Source organism: Neoarius graeffei, chromosome 6 (assembly GCF_027579695.1).
Source record: "Neoarius graeffei isolate fNeoGra1 chromosome 6, fNeoGra1.pri, whole genome shotgun sequence".
NCBI lineage: Eukaryota > Metazoa > Chordata > Actinopteri > Siluriformes > Ariidae > Neoarius > Neoarius graeffei.
In genome coordinates, this window is record NC_083574.1 from 81,316,769 (window position 1) to 81,341,105 (window position 24,337).

The 24,337-nt window shown below is 43.4% G+C and overlaps 1 pseudogene; it reads left to right on the top strand.

The window, feature by feature from the left end:
- The first annotated feature begins 3,148 nt into the window (after positions 1-3,148).
- Positions 3,149-5,241, top strand: LOC132888335 (uncharacterized; annotated as a pseudogene).
- The last annotated feature ends 19,096 nt before the right edge of the window (positions 5,242-24,337 follow it).

A 24,337-nucleotide genomic window follows, 5' to 3' on the forward strand; every position in this document is an offset into this window, starting at 1 on the left:
GGGTGGAGCACAGAGGACGGCAGGACAGAGATCAGGTTTAGCTATCGGCTTTATTGCCACACTTTTCAGGTTTACAATAATGCTCAAATTACGAGAGAGACACACACACACACAGCGTCTCGTCCGGGGATCATCTCCTCTGCTCTCGCTCTCCCTCCTTAAATAGGGCGGTTTACTGGGGAGAACACACAAAACACAGGTTAATGACACTCAGGTGAAGCGATTCTGCCACTTACCTTCCCCAACTCCGCCCTCCTGTCACAGACCGGTGCTTGACCACGCCCCCGCTGCCACAAGCCTCTTTTGGCCCTTTTCCACTACCCTTTTTCAGCTCACTTCAGCTCGCTTCAGCTCACTTCAGCCCGACACAGCTCGCGTTTCGACTACCAAAAACCAGCACGACTCAGCTTGCTTCAGCCCTGCTTAGCCCCTAAAACTCGCACCATTTTGGAATGGGGCTGAAGCGAGCCAAGCCGTGCCTAGTGAGGCTGGGGGCGTGAGCAGACACTCCCCTGTGCACTGATTGGTGAGGAGGAGTGTCCTCACATGCCCACACATGCCCCGCGAGCACGCTGGGATCTGTAAACACCGCAAACCCGGAAGGAGAATAATTACGAATTACGAGAATTTCTGAAGCCTTATGCGCCTCGCCTCATCTATACGCTCTTGCCAGTATCTGTTGGCGTTGTTGGTGACAACAAGCCACAGCACCAAGACCAGCAACACTAACGACTCCATGTCCTCTATGTTTATTGTTTACTATTCGGGTCGTGAGACTACCGCTTAAAAGCTCACTGATGTCACTGTTTGCGCTGCTTAACGACATCACCTGATGTCCACCCACTTTCGCTAACTCCACCCAATGTGTCCACCCACTTCCAGCCAGCACGGCTCAGTGCGGTTGTAGTCGAAATGCAACTCCAACAGCCCCGCTCAGCTCGACTCAGCACGGCACGGCTCAGCCCGACTCAGCCGCGTTTGTAGTGGAAAAGCGGCATTTGTTTCTAACCCTAACCAGACTTCGTCACAACCAAGGCAACCAAGAAGGATCAGTTCTAACCCTAACCCCAAATCCTGGCTCTAACCCCAACCTGAGCTCACCCCTAACCCAACCCCTAGCCCAAAACCTAGCCTCAAATAATAATGGAATAATAACCCAAATATAACATGGGGGTGCTGACCAGGCACTTGTGGAGGATTGAGGATGGGGCTTGGGAAGGACAGTGCACTCTGCAATAATAACAGAAGCACTGAACTTTGTGTACGCTGCCACAAATACACCTGTGGCAAATGTACCGTAGGAAAGACTCACCATGGGAATGTGGAAACTACTAGATGGGACAACTCTATGCTACATTTCTGTGCTTTGTATAGCCTCCATGTGTAGTGAGTCTGCTTTTCTTAGTGTGAAATAAATGTTTATTTTCTTCCTGAAGTTATACCGTCTGTAGTTTTTCTAAGCTGAAATTGTGTTTTTTGGGGCACTACACTCTAAAAAATAATGGGGCCAGTACCGGTTCTTCAGGGCGATGCCATAGAAGAACCTTTTTCAGGGCTTCAAAGAACCGTTCATGCAACAGTTCTTTAAAGAATCATTTAAACCATTTGTTTGAGCAGTGAAGACAGATTTGTGTAAACATAGCCTATGTGCATTGACCAGCAAATGGTAAGAGAATGCCAGGATCTGAAGAACCATTTCCAATGTGAAGAACCTTTCGCATAATGTAATGGTTCATCACAGAGTTTTGACTCTCCATGGAACCATCCAGAGATTTGAAGAACCACTGAAGCACCTTTATTTTTTAGAGTGTAATTCCAGTCCTCTGTCCTCTGACATTGTAAGCTTGGCAGAGTAAATTGTCACTGAAATTAGGGTGTAACCTAAAACCAAATTACCATTCATGAATAGCAACCTCAGTGGGGGGTGGAGTGGCTGTTCACAATACAATGGAGACAGTTAGCACCTTGAGAGGAATACACAATTTTTGCAGAGAGGAGGGGGCATGCAGCAGAAGTGGGCCATGCTTATCACATATGGTAACACATTATCAACAAAGAAAGAAAAAACACAATGCCAAGGATCAGGAAAAGAACCACAGCGCTGTAATTAATTGGGCTATCAATGACTGACAGAGCCCCGGCACGTAACTAAGCATTATAAAGTTAAAAAATATTATTTTTATTGAAAAAACAAGAATGTAATGATTTCTAAAATTTCTAAAATGATTTTACCTAATGCAATTTTCTGCTTTAATCCACATTTGCTGGTGTTGAGCGTTTTGTTTTTTTTTTTGCTTCTCAAAATCATCTCATCACAGATCACTCGCTGCTGTGTGCGAGCTTCCCTGCCCCCTATTTGTTGAAAATCTTCTGTAGATGTCGGGGTTTTATATTGATTTATTATTATTATAATTGTTAATAATTAAACGTGATAAATCGGGTTATTAGGAACAAAGGAGGGCATAGTGGGAAATGATACGGTAACTGTCTCTTGTCGGTTCAAATACGATACTGTTTTGTGATTACACTGTACCGGTTAATAAAAATAGACAAATGGCATGAACCTCTCTACTGTCTCTTATTACACTAAAGAAAGGGCCTGGCCGAGTCATTGCGTATTACTGAAAAAAAGAAAGAACGAATGATACATGGATTGTGTATCATTCGTTCTTTCCATTTTTAATTGGCAATCAAAAAATGAAAAAAAAATTGTTTTTCATTTCAATTTTAGGCTCATATAAAAAAAATGAAAAACCAGTCATTTTTTTCATTTTTTTGTGTTAAAATAAAAACAAATAACAAAATAACCAGTCACTTTTTCATTTTTTGATTTTTGATTGCCATTTGAAAATAGAAAGAACGAATGATACACTGATTCATGTTGGTCCATGTATGTTTTGGTCTTCGGATTTTCCCTTTAGGAATGGGTATTAAAAAACAAAAAATGACTGGTTTATTTGATTTTCGTTTTGAAACACAAAAACAAAAATTGAATTACACTGCATTTTTCTTTTATTTTCATGTTTTATTTCACATTACAAAAATAAATTCACTAGTCAACAGGAACAAAAAAACGGACCAAAAATAACCATTTTTTAATATTATCGCACCGGAAGCTGCCATTTAGGCTAAAGCGCGAATGAGAAAAATGTCTCTGGAGCCCTACTCAGAAATGATTTTAGACATGGCAAAACAAGGCCTGTCATCTTCCGAAATCTCTGCGCGCATTTCAGAGGTAAGCGGGGGCGGGAGAGGATTTTCAGCTAGAAATGTGAGAAGATTCTGTGCTGAAAATGGCGTAAACTTGATGGGATTGCCCGAGGAACATCTGGAGTTGGAGGTGGCAAAAGCCATTACCGAGGTAAGAAAACTGACCTTTTCTTCTTTGATGTGTGTGCGTGTGCAAAGAAGCAAGTTTATTTCACATTTATCACAATAGGCTAATAGAGTAAACAGATTCCATAAAACACTTGCAAATTCCATTGCACAATCACTCCACCCCCATGCTTACTCCCAATAACTAAAACATATCGGCATGATTTTGGAATGTTAAAATTGTGTTTGTTATTTTCTAGACAGGACCAACATTTGGCAGAAGGATGATGAAGGGATACCTCGCCATGAAAGGGGTACATGCTGCAGAGACACGAATAGGATCAGTGCTCAGAACTATGCACCAACCTTACAATGAAGCAAGACGCCAGGTAGGCTATACTATAAATGTCAAATTCAAGATGATTCAGGTAGTGGCGTGTAACTTAACTTATCTGCTACCTCATAACCATCACAATGACAAACACATGCATTTGCTTTCAACGAAGCTGTTGAGAAATCAATTCATGGATTAGCGGATTATTATAGGCTAGCCTACGCTACGTGGTGTTATGATGTGCATATGTAAACAGAGAGGTTGGTGTAAACAAGGATCAGTGGTTAAGGGCACGTCTCTGGCGGTAGTACAATAACAAATGCTTTACTTTGAAAATAGAAACAGGTTGTGCTGTCTTCTGTTAGTGTAGCGTTTAGAATGTATTATTTTCCTAGTAGCCTACTTCTGATGAAGAGCACCAGTCACCCACCCACATCCAGAGCCGTATACGGCTCTGCCCACATCAGGGTGCTACTGCCACCTATTGGTGTTGAAAAGTAGCAGTACTACACTAACCCACATACAAGCATCCCAACAACAGCAATCTAAGGGATAGGCTAAAAGAAAGTAATTAGATTCAATTATGGGAATAATATTGTAGGCTACTCCTGAAGTGTCAAAGGTGCCATATTATCAGCCCATTAAAAGTAGGCCTTTGTTGTTGAGGAGGATAGCGTTGTAGCCTACATTGTGTTTTGTGGAATTGTCAAATTATTTTTGTGTCTTCTTTTAGGGTGCCCGCAACCTCAACCCCATACCATACCAGGCAGACTACATGGGACAGAAGGTTCATCTGGACCAGAATGAAAAGTTAGTGATGTTTGGGGTCACACATGTTGTAGCCATTGATGGCTTCAGCAAAAAGGTTGTTGGTCATTCCACAATGGCCATAAAAAACAACCTTGCCATCTATGAAGATGTTTTCAGGTAACAGCCTGTAATTTGTGGACATTTAAACAGTATTCTGTCATGCAAGACAGCGGATGCTGGCCAAGAATCACATAGTTGAACGAATCTGGCCGGAGATCAATAATCGTGTCAACTACCCCCTGAAGACAGCCCTTCTGCAGTTGGTGGACCAGGAAGTACTAGACATGGATGACAGCCTTGTCCGATACTGTGTGTCCTGCCTGACTGGTCAGCTGTGCCAGATTGGTCTTACAAGAGTGGCAGAGTCTTGGAATGCTCATCGAATTCCAGGTGAAATAATCAGTATTGCAAATATTAAAATAATTACAACAGACACACATCAGTCTCAAGGTCAACAGTATGTTCTTTATTTTACAGGTAAAGGTATACCAAACGACTTGGCTGGCAGTGGGTGTCCCAAAAAAATCCCACAGGAGCTGTTGCCTCACTCAGTTGAAGCAGCAGAACTCTACAGACAACAGCTGGGATCTTCACTGACACCACAATCTACCTTTGGAGTAGATCCATTTTTAACAGAACAAGAAAAAGTACTGGCTGAGAGTCAGTTTGCAGACAAATATCCTGACATTTCTGAACTGCTCTCTAGAGCAGTCAACAATGATTTCGCACCATACAAAGAGGCACTTCTCTTTCTTATAGCCACAACTCGGCGCAATGTGTAAACATACAATTTGTTGTTAGAACTCGATGAATGTAAATGAGTAGAACTGGTGGCAGTGGGCATTTGAACAATTTTTCATCATTAAAAAAACCAAAACTCAATTACCTGCCTGTTTTTGAGTAAATAAATGAATATTATTCCTCTTCAAAAAGAGACCTTAGCACAGAAAAAGCCTCTGACAGGCCATTGACTTCAAACATGCTGTTTCCTTCAACACTTCCCCTACATTTTGCACTGGTGTCTGAGTGCTCCAGCCACTGCTCCATGCAAGTTTTGCAGCCAATGATGTTTTGGCAACACTGTGTGAAGAGCGGCTCTGTCATGAACTCTAAAACACAAAATGAGAAAAACTAATCAATTTCTGCAAGTGTGTCCCCAGTAAAATGTTCTTATTTGTAAATCTTAAATTGTGGCACACACCATATAGAATAGATCCATTGGGTACTTACTCAAGCAAATAACACAGGAGAACCCCTGCTTAATGGTTTGTAGCTGTGAACGAGTCAGGGTCACTTTTTGAGCTGCAGCCAGACTGGTGAGCTCCCTGATTGTTGAAGTGACATCCGGGAGACTCTGAGATGCAAGGACTAGGTCTTCAATTTTCTCTGTGACCTCTGCAATGCTTCCAACATCTTCATCTTTTCGGCTGTTACACAGAGGATAAAACGAAACACCCAGGTTAGATATGTACTGGATGTGGTGAGCAGGATTGGTGGTGGTGGGGTTGAAGCTTAACCTTTGGTTTGAAGGTTTAGAAAAGAGACTAAAAAATAATAAGTATTTGATTTATAAAAGTAGCTTTGCCAGGTCAGATCTGCAATTTAGGAAATGTATTTATTAGGAAAAATACACAAAACAGTAAAATTGGTAAGGGGTGAAAAATTCCATTCCTGAATATGAGGTCGATAGGCTTTCATACTTTAAGGGGGGGTTGGTTCCTTAGTGGCAGACAGGGTATTAGGGAACGCTAACCCTATGTATGGTGTAGCCTATACAGAGGTGGCAATGGCAAAATTGTCTGAAAAGTCATGTAATGATAAGTCTAACAGAAAAAAAACAAAGCAACAAAAAAGGAACACATTTCAGTGTAAATGAGATGACCTTACCTCATTCTCCTTCTTTTGGTGCCCTGCAGCTCTCTAAAGTCCTTTTCTGGAACAGCAAGAACCTTTCTTGCGTTTTGTTTCCAGTAAGGCAACCCTTGGAGTAGGAGTGGAAACCAGGAAAAAACATTTCAACTGAAGTGGTTCACTCATTCGTAATCAGAAGCATATACTCATGACAGAGAAACACAATTTTTTGTATTTATGTTACCCACCTGTTGTTCCCTCTGACTCCACAATGGTGTTGCCCTGTGCATCAGTCAATATTAAAGGCTCATGACTTCCAATGGCATCCTGTACTTTTGTGGTAATCCCCTGAAGAGAAGCCTCGCACTCTAAAAACCTCACCACCACCATTCTGCTAGGATTCAGCTTCCCACCAACCACCTCAGCAAGGAACACTGACCTGGAAGAATATCATTTTTTTCTCACTGGAGGAACAGCACAAGAGGGCCAAGCAGGGACAAATGACAAGTAACAGACGATCCAATGAAGATTTAGGGGAAACACAGGGTTTAAATACACAGGGAGAAGAGGGGTAATCAAAACAGGTGAGACACACAGAGGGGAGACACAGACTTCAAAATAAAACACAAACCAAATTCCCACTAAAGGAACATGCCAGACCCCATGACAAGACAGGGAATGACATCACACAAGACATGAACGGGAGACACATGAACACAAACCATGACACCTAGCAATGCTTAATGGTCTTATGTAAGATATTGTGGAGTAAATATTAATATTGTATATAGCAAATATTGTGGAGTAACAATTTCAATATTTGCTATGAAATGTATTGGTAGAAGTATAGAAGCAAATTAAAATGCTCAGTAGCCTACTTAAATAAAATTATTTAGCCTAGTTGACTACTTTCCACTACTTTGTATATCAACAATAACTAGATAATAGAGTCTACAAACGACTCAAAGAATGGCTAATGGTGCTTGTGTGCAACAAAATCTGTTATATACAGTATGTTATTTATGGTTTCATACGTAACTTAATGTTACCTTTGAAATAATTTGGAAGTGGCTCTGGGGAGGGCTGAGGCACCCCGCAATGAGCCACTGGTGACTGTACTCAAAGGTCGTGTGAAGGCAAAGCGTTACCCCGTTGTGGTTGACCCTGAGGCGACATCGTCCTCGCCGTGCACTTCATAATGCCCCCTTGGGCTCAGGTCGAATGAGCTGAATGCGCCAGATATCTCTCCAGCAAATATAGCCACGTTGGGGTCATCTGTTAGATACAGACTGTGACTTGAGACCTAAGAAATACACAAGTCAATTAACATTAACCAGCTAAGCCTAATATTAGTGTTATTATAGCGTTTTAAAAACGTGATCTATTGTTACTATGAGGATAGTCCTCCAAACTAACTGTCCAAATTACATTAATTCTAAATTTGAAGTTAAAAAAAAACTTGAGCTAGCATGAAGCACACAGTAAGTTAGGCTAGTAGCCTACGTTAGATCCGTTTTTTTTTTTTTTTACCTACCTGAAAGATCCGACTTAATTTTTCGGTAGTCATGTCCTCATCGCGAAGACAAACTCTCTTGTCCTTTCTGAACACAACGTACTGGTCCATGTTCCTCCTTGAAGTCTCTGTGGCTGCCGTCATTGTCATGAGGCTATCAATCTCCTTCAGTCCTGGATGATGCACTTTTCTTCTACTGTCTATGATGGGCTCTTGCTGGCTTCTGGTGCGATAATATTAAAAAATGGTTATTTTTGGTCCATTTTTTCGTTCCTGTTGACTAGTGAATTTATTTTTGTAATGTGAAATAAAACATGAAAATAAAAGAAAAATGCAGTGTAATTCAATTTTTGTTTTTGTGTTTCAAAACGAAAATCAAATAAACCAGTCGTTTTTTGTTTTTTAATACCCATTCCTAAAGGGAAAATCCAATGACCAAAACATACACGGACCCATGTCCTCTAATAAAAAGCAAAGTTGGTCTGACACAATATGTTGAAAGCAACAAAATGAATGCCATGTTGTTATTGTTATCATTATTTATTATTACTATCAGTGGTCGAGTTGTAAAATCAAACCAGGGGGGATGGTGAAATTTTTAGTCGCGTGTCGACCCATCGGTCGGTCCGTCGGTGGGAAACTGGTTTGCTTTTAGGAGGGTTTGCATACAACATAGGTCTGTGGACCTTGTTCATTTACCAGACATACAGTATTTTGTGCTGATAAAGTGTGTAGTACACACTGTGTACCCTTTTTATTGTTGTAAAAAAACATAATACACTGGTGTTTTACTGTAAAACATGCACAGTGTGGATGTCGTGTCATATTTAGTCAGTCTCCTGGCTGACATACCTACCACATTCTCCATATTAGGGTGAAATGCAGATGACAAATTTGAAGTGTAACTTCATAGTCATGGTAGGCTCCTTTTAAATCATTTGGTAAATAATTTATTAAAACCTCAGCAGGCAATGTAAATGAACAACTGAATCTTTTCATATCAAGTCAATAGAATTTTTATTCAAAGCTGAACATTGGGAACATTGAATTAAATACAGAGGTAGGTAGGTAACCAATAAGCTAAAACAAGCAACAGTAAATTGTAAATCTTCAGCTCTTCAGCTGTTGGTTCTCCTGCTTGTATTGTCTCACACTCCGGGTCCTCCAGCTCCTGTCGCACTGTGTTGCAGTTGCTGCTGACTGTCATCTGGAATAAAGAGCAGTGGATAAGATAATTTAATTAAATATAATTATAATGTTATTTCTGATTTATTTATTATCTGAACGAGGATTTGAGCTTTGAAAAATGACCGGATTCTTTCTGTAACGTTGATTCCCGCTGTTATCTAGGTCACGTGACACCGTAACATTGACGGTTACCAAGGAGCTGCCTTGGATACTTTGATACTTTGCTTCGATACATACCAGCACTTTGATACATACTGGATACAAGCTAGCATAATGAGTTAAAAGCAGGCATCTTTGGAAAGTTTCTTTGGAAAGGGGAAAAGGCCCATTGAGGAGACAGAAGAAGAGCCTATGACGAAGAAAAAGAAAGCTGCATTTTAGCAGATACTTTGTCAAGTCCTACACCAATCCTGCTCTGCCTTACATGTTGTGACCGGCTCTCTAATGAGGCAATGAAGCCTTCAAAACTGCTAGTGTCATTTATTTTAGCTTTCCTGTCTTGAATAACACTTTTTGCTGCCAGAAGAATAACAAACGAACGTCCAGGCTGATTAAATTAATGGCCTTATACAAGAAATCAAAGCTAACATGAACCTGAGTAAGCTATCGATAGCTGGATAGACTCCAAACTAACATTCATTATGATAGCTGTGTTGTTATCCGCCGCCCACAAATTAGGCTCCATATCGGTAACTTTACAGCATGATAGTGGGCTCACAGAAAGTGTGACTGATATTCGTAACTCTTGACTTACCTCCTGAAATGTTTTTTTCTTGCGATCTTAAAGCCGAACTTGCTTAGGTCTTGCTGTCCACTCCGCTTGGCCATGATGCTGCAATCCGCTGCTGTCACTGATGCTGAATGAAATAAAAAATAACTGAACTCCAACTGAATGTCACCTCCTCAAACGCTTCGCTTGTGCGTGCCCTCTCTCGCGGTAGCTTACTGTATGCTCAGTTTCAGCAAAGCTACGTGGAATGGCATTTCTAATTCCAATGTTAAATAGAAGTAATGTCCACATTTATTGATAAAATTGCTCAAGGGAAGGGAGGGGGGATGTCCATTTTAGAGGGGGGATGATTTTGACCATTTTGTATTCCAGGGGGGATGGCATCCCCCCCATCCCCCCTCAACTCGAGTACGGATTACTATTATATTGAGATAATAATAATTAAGAGATCATAAGCTTAACATTAACAGCTTAATATATTAAATGAATAGGATGTATGAATAAATTACTTGAGATATACATGCACATGCAATTTTTCTGTTTCATAGACGCAGAGATGATGATGGACTGTCGCTGAGGATCATGGGAAGGCTAATGTAGCGTGGGGAATAGAGAAAATCAATAATCGTAAATTAGAGTTATTATTTCATTTTGGTTTCCCTGTTTATTATTTGTTCTGTTTTGAGTTGGAAAAAGGAAAACAAACACCAATCCCTCATTTTTTGGTCATACAGAAAAACAGGAAAACGAAATATTGAGTGTTTTTTTTGTTTTTCAGATTGAATGGAATACTTGAATGATCGGATGATACAAGGACCTACATGTAACACTAAAAAGTGCACAGTGCTTCATTGCAAGAGTCTTTTTTTTTTTAAATATTTATTTTTGAGCGAGTAAACCCAAGGCAAGAATCAAACCATGTTTCAGGAGTTACCAGTACAGGACATGTGCAGTAACCACCAGACTACCAAGACCCGCAGTTTCGGCTGCTCCTGCACTGAAAAAGTAACCTACCGTATAGAATTTACCCAATAAATCTGAGGTAACAATTTGCATTGACTTGTTTGGGGTAGATTTAATTCCATATATTGAGTATAAAATAACTGAAATAAAAAGCTATGAAATACTTAAATTGGGTAAAATTTACCTCACATTTATTCTACAGCTACTTTCTCACTGAAATCGGGAAGTGCAGTACAAAAGCTTCACACATCATTTCAAGATTTTTTTTTTATGAGAGAACCGTGGAATCGAATGAATGGGCGTGTTTAGAATTAAAATAGGGGAGGAAGGGGGGTCTGAGCCATTCATGGCAGCCCCCTGGCGTTCAGCTGGGAACTGCACGGCAGTCGCATGGCGTGCGGTTGGAACGGGAAAAATTCAATTGCTGCTACTCTATCTATCTATCTATCTATCTATCTACAGTGGTGCTTGAAAGTTTAACCCTTTAGAATTTTCTATATTTCTGCATAACTGACCTAAAACATTATCAGATTTTCACCCAAGCCCTAAAAGTAGATAAAAAGAACCCAGTCAAACAAATAAGACAAAACATATATTATACTTGGTTGTTTATTTACTCAGGAAAATTATCCAATATTAGATATCTGTAACTGGTAAAAGTATGTAAACCTTTGCTTTCAGTATCTGGTGTGAGCCCGTTGTGCAGCAATAACTGCAACTAAACATTTCCAGTAAGTGTTGATCAGTCCTGCACACTGGCTTGGAGGAATTTTAGCCCATTCGTCCACACAGAACAGCTTAAAATCTGGGATGTTGGTGGGTTTCTTGACGTGAATTGGTCGCTTCCACAACATTTCAATTGGATTAAAGTCAGGACTTTGACTTGGCCATTCCAAAACATTACGTTTATTTTTCTTTAACCATTCTTTGGTAGAACGACTTGTGTGGTGAGGATCGTTGTCTTGCTGCATGACCCACCTTCTGATGAGATTTAGTTCTTGGACAGATGTCCTGACATTTTCCTTTAGAATTCGCTGGTATAATTCAGAATTCATTGTTCCATCAATGATGGCAAGCCGTCCTGGCCCAGATGCAGCAAAACAGGTCCAAACCATGATACTACCACCACCATGTTTCACAGATGAGATAAAGTTATTATGCTGGAATGCAGTGTTTTCCTTTCTCCAAACATAATGCTTCTCATTGAAACCAAAAAGTTCTATTTTGGTCTCATGTGTCCACAAAACATTTTTCCAATAGCCTTCTGGCTTGCTCATGTGATCTTTAGCAAACTGCAGACGAGCAGCAATGTTCTTTTTGGAGAGCATTGGCTTTCTCCTTGCAACCCTGCCATGCACACCATTGTTGTTCAGTGTTCTCCTGATGGTGGACTCATGAACATTAACATTAGCCAATGTGAGAGAGGCCTTCAGTTGCTTAGTAGTTACCCTGGGGTCCTTTGTGACCTCGCCGACTATTACATGCCTTGCTCTTGGAGTGATCTTTGTTGGTTGACCACTCCTGGGGAGGGTAGCAATGGTCTTGAATTTCCTCCATTTGTACACAATCTGTCTGACTGTGGATTAGTGGAGTCTAAACTCTTAAGAGATGGTTTTGTAACCTTTTCCAGCCTGATGAGCATCAACAACGCTTTTTCTGAGGTCCTCAGAAATCTCCTTTGTTCGTGTCATGATACACTTCCACAAACATGTGTTGTGACGATCAGGCTTTGATAGATCCCTGTTATTTAAATAAAACAAGGTGCCCACTCACACCTGATTGTCATCCCATTGATTGAAAACAGCTGACTCTAATTTCACCTTCAAATTAACTGCTAATTCTAGAGGTTCACATACCGTACTTTTGCCACTCACAGGTATGTAACATTGGATCATTTTCCTCAATAAATAAATGACCAAGTATAATATTTTTGTCTCATTTGTTTAACTGGGTTCTCTTTATCTACTTTTATGACTTGTGTGAAAATCTGATGATGTTTTAGGTCATATTTATGCAGAAATATAGAAAAATCTAAAGGGTTCACAAACTTTCAAGCACCACTCTATCTATCTATCTATCTATCTATCTATCTATCTATCTATCTATCTATCTATCTATCTATCTATCCATTTAATAATGATCTGGCCTGGGTTTCCCAAAAGCATCGTAGCACAAAGATCAGCGTTAAATAGTCGAGCAAGCAGCACAATGAATGCTCTCTCTCCTAGGCCCTGTCCACACGGCAACGGATTCAGGTGACTCCGATACAATTGCTTATCATTTAGGCCTGGCATCCACATGGCACTGGCGTTTTGGGTGCCCAAAACGCCGTCTTTTTGAGAACGGGTTCCAGAGTGGAAAGATCTGGCAACGTTGCCGTTGTGAAGTCGTCTGGATGAGTAGAACGGATTTGTTTACGATGACGTCACAATCACATGACTGTGAGTGCTTCACGCCGGGTAGAAGTGTAACGAACTCGATGCGAGTTGTCAACAAATCCTATAACTTGGTTCATGAAACGCGCTTACAAAATATTTTCACTGTGAATATTTATTGTGTAATGGTGCAAAGTGAGAGAGAGAAAGAGAGAGAGAGAGAGAGAGAGAGAGACTCTGCCCTTAGGGCAGAGTCAATCCCGCCAGCAAAAATAGGGAAAAAAGGAGCGATCTCACCTCTTCAGATGTTGGTTTACAGTAAGTCCTACAATACATTCCTCAAAAAGGGCGTAGAAGAGCAAATTAATCCATCAACGTGTAGCATTCAATTTATTCCGGACCATTAAAGATGCCCCCTTACGCGTAGAATCATACGTCATCCTCGCCGCCATATTGGATAGATCAAAGCGGAGAATAAAGATTCATGTGCTGCGTTTAACTGTACCAACAGGTTTACCGTCCAAACGAGATCACATGGGATTACCTTTCACAGGTGAGAAACAACAAATTAATCCATCAGTGTGTAGCATTCAATTTATTCCGGACCATTAAAGACGCCGCCTTCTGCGTAGAATCATACGTCATCCTCGCCGCCATATTGGATAGGTCAAAGCGGAGAATAAAGATTAGCTGCGTTTAACTGTACCGTCCAAACGAGATCACATGGGATTACCTTTCACAGGTGAGAAACAACAAATTAATCCATCAATGTGTAGCATTCAATTTATTCCGGACCATTAAAGACGCCGCCTTCTGCGTAGAATCATACGTCATCCTCGCCGCCATATTGGATAGGTCAAAGTGGAGAATAAAGATTAGCTGCGTTTAACTGTACCGTCCAAATGGGATCACATGGGATTACCTTTCACAGGTGAGACTGGAAAAATACTTTTCATTGTATTTGTGTTAGGACTAGGACTGTTTTGGCCTCTAGAGGCCGCTGTTGTTTCCTTTTCATGTCGTGTTTATTTTGGCCTCTAGAGGCCGCCACTGTTCCTATGTTTTGTGTTTGTGTTAATTGCCTAATTATCTTCACCTGTGTCCTTAATTAGTTTGTCTATTTATACCCCTGAGTTCAGTCCTCTTGTCACGGAGTCTTTGTGCTGTTATGTTTATCTCCAGTTTCCTTTGTACTGTGTTTTTTGATCTTCTTAGCTTTTGAATTTTTGCACTTTGCTTTTCTTTTGGATTATACTCTTTGGTTTTTTTTTTGTCTTTTGTTTTGCCCTGTATATAGTGTATATAGTTTAAATAAACCTTTTGATTCTTTTTCTACTTCCGCCTCACGCCTCTGCATTTGAGTCATCCCCCTGGTGGCCTAGTGGGGGTTTGCTGGATTATCACACCAACGAACCAGGTTCGAATCCCAGCAAAACCCTAACAGAAAGACTCCGTCTGGGCACTACGAATACCAGGTGATGCCCTTCGGACTCACCAACGCACCAGCTGTTTTTCAGGCCCTAATCAACGACGTCTTAAGGGACATGATTAACCTATACGTTTTTGTCTACCTCGACGACATCCTTATCTTTTCCAAGACCGTGCAGGAGCACCGCCACCATGTCCGCCAGGTTCTCCAGAGGCTGCTACAGAACAATCTGTTCGCCAAGGCCCAGAAATGCGAATTTCATGTTCCCAAGGTCTCCTTTCTGGGATTTATTGTACGGACAGGCCAACTCCAAATGGACCCTGCCAAGACCCTGGCCGTCCGGGATTGGCCTACTCCCAAGTCCGTTAAGGAGGTTCAGCGGTTCTTAGGATTCGCTAACTTCTACCGCAAGTTCATCAGGAACTTCAGTTCTGTGGCAGCACCCATGTCAGACCTCACCAAAGGGACAGGTGGATCTTATGGCTGGTCTCCTCAGGCAGAAAAGGCGTTCAAAGACCTCAAGGACCGCTTCTGCACGGCACCCATTCTGGTTCTCCCGGACACCTCCCAACCATTCATCGTGGAGGTGGACGCCTCGGACAGTGGTGTCGGCGCGGTGCTCTCTCAACGTTCGGAAGGAAAGCTGCACCCCTGCGCTTACTTCTCCCACCGCCTGAGTCCTGCTGAGTCCCGGTACGATGTGGGGGATCGAGAACTGCTAGCGGTCAAACTGGCCCTTGAGGAGTGGAGGCACTGGCTGGAGGGAGCACAACATCCATTCCTGGTTTGGACTGACCACAAGAACCTGGAGTACCTCCAGCAAGCCAAGAGACTGAACCCTCGACAGGCTAGGTGGGCCCTGTTTTTCAGTCGGTTTGACTTCACCCTCTCATACCGCCCCGGCTCCAAGAACACCAAACCTGACGCACTGTCCAGACTGTTCTCTGCCACTAACAGGGAGAATGAAGTCGGGCCCATTATCCCTGTGTCCCGGATTGTGGCCCCTGTCCGCTGGGGTATTGAGGAGGCTGTCCGACGAGCCCAACGCCAGGACCCCGGTCCTGGGACGGGGCCACCAGGCCTCTTGTACGTCCCACATCAAGCCTGGGCCAAGGTTCTCCAGTGGGGTCACTCTTCCCCTCTCACCGCCCACCCGGGAGCTCGGAGGACCCTGGACTTCCTGAAAAGACGCTTCTGGTGGCCTAACATGGAGAAGGAAGTAAGGTCATTTGTCCTGTCCTGTGAGGTTTGCACCAGAACCAAGAACCCACGACAGCGTCCCCAGGGTCTCCTGCATCCTCTGACCATTCCCCGGCGTCCCTGGTCCCACGTGGCAGTCGACTTTATCACGGGTCTCCCTGAGTCACAAGGTAACACGGTCATTTTGGTCTTAGTTGACAGATTCTCCAAGGCCTGCCGCTTCATACCACTGTGCAAACTCCCCTCTGCTCTTGAAACTGCGAAACTTTTGTTTAATCATGTCTTCCGAGTCTTTGGTCTTCCACAGGACATCGTCTCAGACCGAGGGCCCCAGTTCTCCTCCCGAGTGTGGCACGGGTTCTGCAAGGTCATCGGAGCCACTGCCAGCCTCTCCTCTGGGTTTCACCCACAGTCCAATGGTCAGACGGAGAGGCTCAACCAGGACCTGGAAACCACCCTGCGAGGCCTGGCTATGGATAACCCGACATCGTGGAGCACCTGGCTGCCATGGGCGGAGTACGCCCACAACACCCTGCAGTCATCGGCCACCAAGCTGTCGCCATTCCAGTGCCAATTCGGGTTCCAGCCACCTCTGTTCCCGGACCAGGAGGAGGACGCGGGGGTGCCCTCGGTCAACCAATATGTGAGACGGTGTCGCAAGACCTGGAGCAAGGTCAGGAAGACCCTCATACAGACCTCCAGAACCAACCAGACTCAGGCCAACCGCCATAGAAGACCTGCACACGCTTTCCGCCCTGGGCAGCGTGTTTGGCTGTCCACTAAGGACCTTCCACTGCGGGTGGAGAACCGCAAGCTTGCTCCTCGCTACATTGGCCCCTTCAAGGTGGTGCGCAGGGTGAACCCTGTCTCCTACCGGCTCCAGTTGCCCCGGACTCTGAGGATCAACCCCACTTTCCATGTTTCCCTGTTACGGCCCGTACTGACGTCTACGTATGCCCCTGCCCCTAGGAACCCCCCACCCCCCCGCATCTTCCAGGGGCAGACTGTGTTCACTGTGAATCGCCTGCTTGACTCCCGCCGGGTCCGCGGCGGGTTGCAATATCTGGTGGACTGGGAGGGCTATGGTCCTGAGGAGCGCTGCTGGGTTCCTGCTCGGGATGTCCTTGATAAAGAACTATGTCGGGACTTCCATTCGGCCCATCCGGATCGCCCTGGGAACGTCAGGAGACGCTCCTAGAGGGGGGGGTCCTGTTAGGACTAGGACTGTTTTGGCCTCTAGAGGCCGCTGTTGTTTCCTTTTCATGTCGTGTTTATTTTGGCCTCTAGAGGCCGCCACTGTTCCTATGTTTTGTGTTTGTGTTAATTGCCTAATTATCTTCACCTGTGTCCTTAATTAGTTTGTCTATTTATACCCCTGAGTTCAGTCCTCTTGTCACGGAGTCTTTGTGCTGTTATGTTTATCTCCAGTTTCCTTTGTACTGTGTTTTTTGATCTTCTTAGCTTTTGAATTTTTGCACTTTGCTTTTCTTTTGGATTATACTCTTTGGTTTTTTTTTTGTCTTTTGTTTTGCCCTGTATATAGTGTATATAGTTTAAATAAACCTTTTGATTCTTTTTCTACTTCCGCCTCACGCCTCTGCATTTGAGTCATCCCCCTGGTGGCCTAGTGGGGGTTTGCTGGATTATCACACCAACGAACCAGGTTCGAATCCCAGCAAAACCCTAACAATTTGGTCATTATAATGTAATTTTACGAACAGATTTTCCTGACTTTGTGGCTAATATGAAGTCTCGCGCATAATAGTTTATGCGCATGCGTCCTTACTTCTTCTATTCTTCTGGTGTCTCCGAAGGGACCGTCTTACAGCGCCCCTAGAGGTGTGGCATGTGTATTGCATCGTTTTCAGCAAGCGTTGCGTTGCCATATGGACCTGATATTTTACTGATCGTTGCCCATTTGGACGCGATATATTTTTAAATAACATCTCGTTGCCATTGTTGTGTGGATGTAGCCCTAGTTAGGATGCTCTTAGCATTAAGAAGCTTTTGGGAAACCCACCCCTGTCCATTCTATAACTGTTTATATGTGAGGTTCTTGTCTCAAATTTCCTAATAAATTTGAGAATGCACTTCTGTATTTTTGGACAAGTGGGCAGCATGGTGGTGCAGTGGTTAGCACTGTCGTCTAACAGCAATAAGGTTCTGGGTTCAAGTCCAGTGGTTTTGGGTTCGAGCTGATGGGGGAGGGGGGGCTTTCTGTGTGGAGTTTGCATGTTCTCCCTGTGTCTGTGTGGGTTTCCCCCACAGTCCAAAGACATGCAGTTAGGTTAACTGGCTACTCTAAATTGTCCATGTGTGTGAATGGTTGAGAGGAGAAAACCCCGATAATAATCCAGTAGAAGGCAATGGGAAACTACTACTGTAACAACTAATTACACCAATTCTGTTGTTAAATCTGCCTTCTACCATCTAAGCCTTAGATTCTAAGGAATGTTGCTAAAATAAGACAGCACTTATCTTTAGAGACTACCAAGATTTTAGTTCATGCGTTTGTGTGCTCTAAGATAGATAGCTGTAATGCTCTGCTTTTTCCTAAATGTTTAGTCAAGAAACTTCAGACTGTCCAGAACGCTGCAGCCTGGGTTATTTACATGAAGGGCAAATAGGATCATATAACGCCTGTCTTACAGGAGCTGCATTGGCTGCCAGTTGAATTTAGAATTTTGTTCAAGATTAATCTACTTACTTTTAAAGGTCTGAATGGTCTTGCGCCTTCCTACTGTACCTACAAGAGCTTTTGACAGTGTATAAACCTAGTAGAAACTTACATTCCTCTTTTTTTTCTGTCCGGCTTGTCCCAGTCTCCTACAGACTGAACAATTCTGGTTTTAGGTCTTTTTCTTCACATGCTCCATTTCTTTGGAATAAATTGCCTGACCATGTGCGTATTTCCGAGAACGTTAACGTTTTCAAAGCCAGACTTAAGACACATTTTTTTAGGCTTGCTTTTAATCTATAGGTTTTTTTAAGTCTTTTAATTAGTTATTGATTAGTTATTGAATTATTATTTACTAGTTTGTGATTGTAAAATGCTTAGAGCATATTTGTATAGGCACTAAATAAATTGTATATTATTATTAATATTATTCCCTAGAAGCTCTGATGGACCTGCCTGCCATCAGGCAGAGCACTGAAGAAGATTGTTAGACAAGCCTGTACAGGTGCATTGAGTGTACATCTAAAACAGCCACACTGGACCTAATCAATAAACACGAGAGTTTTGGTCAGAGTGTAGCCTACAATGGTTAGAGAGGTAGCTTTGGGACCAAAAGGTTGCTGGTTTAATTCCCTGGACCAGCAGGAATGGCTGAAGTGCCCTTGAGCAAGGCACCTAACCCCCAACTGCTCCCCAGGCTGCTCTATGTATCTTGTACATCGCTGTGGATAAGAGCATTGTACTGTAATGAAACCTGATCAATCTCCATGACAATTTGTGAACAGGATACACAAATACCAGGATGATCTCAGCATCCAGTCACTGAAATGCTCCTTCAGTCTGGAGTTTTGTCTCCCCCTTGTGTAATAAATTGGATGTTGTACAGTGCAAAACAGCAACAATAACAACAACAACAGCACACACTCACACTCATGACACACAGACAGCATTTAACATAACAAACCCACAGTTGTTAAATTTTACAGTGAAATTTATTTCTTGTTCCAAGATGGCAGTTTCTTCAGCATAATCCAGCATTCTCAAACAGATGTCTAAAAACAACACAGTCATTTTTTAAGCACATCTGTGTATCAAGTTAACTAATTATGTGTTACTTTTTAAAACAACTAGTGTGTTTAAATATATTTGCTGTATTTGTTTGGACAAAAGGCACCACAACAAGCTAAAACAAGTGCATCACATACTTCGCATCCTTCCTGTTTATGGTGGCATGGTGGTGTAGTGGTTAGCACTGTCACCTCACAGCAAGAAGGTTCGGGGTTTGAGCCCAGTGGCTGATGGGGGCATTTCTGTCTGGAGTTTGCATGTTCTCCCCGTGTCTGCGTGGGTTTCCTCCAGGTGCTCCGGTTTCCCTCACAGTCCAAAGACATGAAGATAGGTTAACATGGGACGGCCTTGGGCTGAAGTGCCCAAGAGTGGCGGCGCATACGTATGCAGTGGATTTGCTCTCCTATGATGAACTAAATTTTGTTGTACATTTGTGCAGTGACAATAAAGGCATTCTATTATGAAACCTGTTAAAAAAAAAAACTTCCACTGAAATTTGGCACTCAGTAAAATTTGAACACATTACTATCTTGGTTTTAGCATTCATTAACATCAGCAATTTTTTTTTTTAAATGAGATTGCTTGCTTGATCAACTCTTTAGTTTTAATATCTTCAGCTCACTAACTAACTCTGAGCAGGCCAACATCAAATTGTGGGAATGACTTTATATATTGTTTCCAAATACAACAAATGTTAATGATCTGGGGTGGGTTTCCCAAAAGCATCGTAGCACAAAGATCATCATTAAATAGTAGAGCAAGCATCACAATGAACACTCTCTCTCCTAGTTAAGATGCTCTTAGTGTTAAGAGGCTTCTGGGAAACCCACCTCTGAAAGGTTACTGCTTCTTGAAAAAATGTGCAAGTCTCATAGAGCAAAAATGCTTGGGTTGTCATGACCCTATGCCTGTCCTTGACTGAGTCCCTGTAACAGCACACCATATTGTGTTTTATTCCTCTCATACCACAGCAATGTCTCCATGATTACAATTTTGAACATTTTTACAGTATTACTTCTGTCAATTTTCTTGGAGGAGGTTATGTTTTCACCTCCATTCGTTTGTCTGTTCCCAACATAACACAAAAAAATAGTGAACAAATTTTGATAATGTTTTGAGGATAGGTGTGCCCTGGGCCAAGTAACAGTTGATTAGATTTTGATGCAAATTGAGATGTGTATGCAGATCCGGGATTTTTTTTTTTGTCTGTTCCCAATGTAACTCAAAAAGTATTGAACAGATTTTGATGAAATTTAGTGTACAGGTTTAATATTGTCCTAGGTTCACTATTGTGTGTCAAATGGTTCACTGATCCATCTAGTGTGGTGTGTGGGTGTGATGTGTGCTTGTTACCTTCCGCTTTCAGCCCCCACCGCTGGCTAGTCCTGTGAAAAGAGAGCTGAGTGCATAAGTCTCTCCTGCCAGTACACAGCTTTTCAGTGAGCAAGCCCTATGCAGTGCCTTCTCATGGCGACACATGGATACTGAGCACCTTGTGGCCTCAGGCTAAACTGCAAGGGACTCGGAGGTGGTCTGCCCCCAGACGTGCGGCATGCCAGGCCCACTGGTGTGTGGACATGCCCTGATGCCCATGAACAGACCCCCAGCTATGGGTAAAATAATGAAGACTGGCTTTGGCTGAGTGTGCGGAGGAGGCTGCTAGATCACCACAATGGACACAAAGGTGATGACAGCAAGGAGAAGGAAACTCTGTAAAACCTACGACCCATGGACCTCAATGTCATCATCCCAGCTTGTTGGGCCATGTCAGACAAACCTGGGTGTAAAGGGTGGAGCCAGTACTGTGCACACTGCACTCCACCTTAAAGCTCCATTGCACAGGCCTGAAGGAATGAAGTCCAAAACAAGTCACGTCACTCTCACCTTCACCAACACTTTCAAGCCCTGGAGTGATGGGAAAGGTACGAAACTGCAGGTGGAAGATGCCACCAGAAGCGGCAGTCCCAATCCTAGGACTGGCTTCAGCTGAGTGTGCGGAGGAGGCTGCTAGATCAGCCCAATGGACACAAAGGTGATGACAGCAAGGAGAAGGAAACTCTGTAAAACCTACGACCCATGGACCTCAATGTCATCATCCCAGCTTGCTGGGCCATGTCAGACAAACCCAGGTGTAAAGGGTGGGGCCAGTACTGCGCACACTGCACTCCACCTTAAAGCTCCATTGCACAGGCCTGAAGGAATGAAGTCCAAAACAAGTCACGTCACTCTCACCTTCACCAACACTTTCAAGCCCTATAGTGATAGGAAAGGTGCAAAACAGCAGGTGGAAGATGCCACCAGAAGCCGCAGTCCCAATCCTGCATGCAGGCGGCTCAGAGGTCAGGGGTCATCTGACCTTGAACTGGGGATGAAAATGTCTCCTGACAGCACCCTTGAATGATCAAGCAGCCTTTTTCAGGGACAGCACTGCTTGCCCCACACAGGGAGGGGCCTAGAAAAGGTAGCCTAACCAAAGCTCATCTCTCTCAAACCCAGTTGGCTTACCGCGGTCAACGGGCGTCTTCAAATGCGATCAAACAACAACAGTTAAAAAGTGTCCCTCACTCACCAATAAAAGTGGGATTGAAACTTGCATGCTGGAACATCCGAACCATGCTAGATACAGCCAACAACAAATGCCCAGAATGCAGATCCACTCTTGTTGCACATGAACTTAAATGGCTTGACATCGACATCACTGCAGTCAGTGAAATCTGTTTTGCAGAAGTAGGTAGCCTGAAGAAACATGGCGCTACACCCTGTACTGGTCTGGCAAACCACAGACAGAGAAACGCCTTCCAGGCATTAGTTTCATGATCAGAGACTCCATTGCCTTCAAGCTCACTGATCTGCCCAGAGGTCACTCAGACCACATCATCTCCATGCACCTCCCTCTCCAAGGTAACATCAACATCTCATTAATCAACATTTATGCTCTGACCCTCCAAGCAGACTCAGCAGACAAGGACAAGTTCTACTCTGATCTGCGCAGCATCCTGCTGTAGGTGCCTGCAGATGAGAAAATCATCATTCTTGGTGACTTCAATGCCCGTGTAGGCTGAAATACAGAATCCTGGAAGGGAGTGCTAGGCAAACATGGTGTTGGGAACTGCAATGACAATGGTTGTCTCCTGCTGGAGTTCTGTGCAGAGCAGCAGCTTGTCATCACCAACACCATCTTCCAGCAAAAGAACAGCCTCAAAACAATGTGGATGCATCCTTGTTCCAGATACTGGCACCTCATAGATTACCTCCTGGTGCGGCAGCAAAACCAAAAAGATGTCTTACAGACCAGAGTGATGACCAGTGCTGAGTACCACACAGACCACTGTCTAGTTTGATGCAGGCTGAACCTACAATTTAAGCCAAAGCCAAGGAAAAGGAACATACCCCAGAAAAAACTCAAAGTCTGCTTCCTCCAGTCAACTGAAGTGAACGCAAACCTCCAGACATGCTTGCAAACCAAGCTTGAAGAAGGTAGCTGTCTGGAGGACACAGACCCTGATGAACTTTGGGAACATCTGAAGACCTCCATCCTACAAGTTTCCAAAGAAACACTTGGTTACACCTCCAGAAAGAAGCAGGACTGGTTCAATGAAAATAACCAAGAGATCCAGGAATTACTGGCAAAGGAGAGATCAGCTCACCAAGCCCATCTAGCTCAGCCAACCTGTCCGTTGAGGAAGGCAGCCTTCCATCTCTCATGCAGCAATCTCCAGCGCACCCTTCGTGAGATCAAGAACAAGTGGCAGACAACCCTTGCAGAGAAGACTCAGCAGTGTGCTGACATGGGAGACTACAAGGGATTTTATGAAGCCCTGAAGGCGGTCTATGGCCCCACTTATCAAGTCCAGAGCCCACTACGCAGCACAGACGGCAGTTCTCTCCTCACGGACAGGACATCCATTCTGAACTGCTAGGCCGAGCATTACAAGGACCTCTTCAGCACCAATCACACAGTCCAGGCATCAGCAATTGACTGCATCCCCCAGCAACCCACCAAAGTAGAGCTAGACGTACCACCCACACTGAAAGGGATAGTGAAGACCATAGAGCAGCTGAAGACAGGAAAGGCAGCTGGGTTAGATGGCATCCCATCAGAGATCTGGAAGTACAGAGGGCCATCTCTCCACTCTAGCCTCCACTCCTTCCTCACCTCCTGTTGAGAGTAGGGCAAACTCCCCCATGAACTGTGGTCATCATCACCCTGTACAAAAAGAAGGGAGCAAAGTGAGACTGCTCGAATTACAGGGGAATAATGGATGGAGGGATGATGGGAGGAGGGAGGGATGATAGATGGAGGGAGGGATGATGGCAGGGGAGGGAATGGGTGGATTGATGGATGGAAATTAGTATCATCATTTTTTTTTTTCAGTGTTGAGATGTCAAAGCAGGTGTCAATATTCAGTTATATGAAATCAAAATCCAAGCCACCCCAAGATGAACCTCCTCCAAAGTCATCTCCCAAACCAGGCCCTAGTAAGCAGGGTGCATTGACAGAAAAGTCAACAGCCTTTTAAAAAACATGTACTTTTGTCTAAATAACTCAATTATACCCCTAGAAAACATATCAGTATTGCCTTGAACCGTGTACTTGAAAACTTGCCGGAACACCGGAAAATTTTAGGGCAAAAGGAAATTCAAGGGGGCAAACATTTTTTGAGGGCATTTACCTTGCAGGGCAAAAGGTGTCAAAAGTTAACGTTGAGGCCTGTATCGCATATTACTTTGAAGGAGCAAGTGGTGAAATGGCTGTATTTCTTCGGCACTGGTCACACTTTGGACAAATTTCATTTCGGCAGGCACAAAGTGGTTTGCGAAGACCAATTTAGAGTAGCCAATTAATGTAATCCTCATGTCTTTGGACTGTGAGAGGAAACCAGA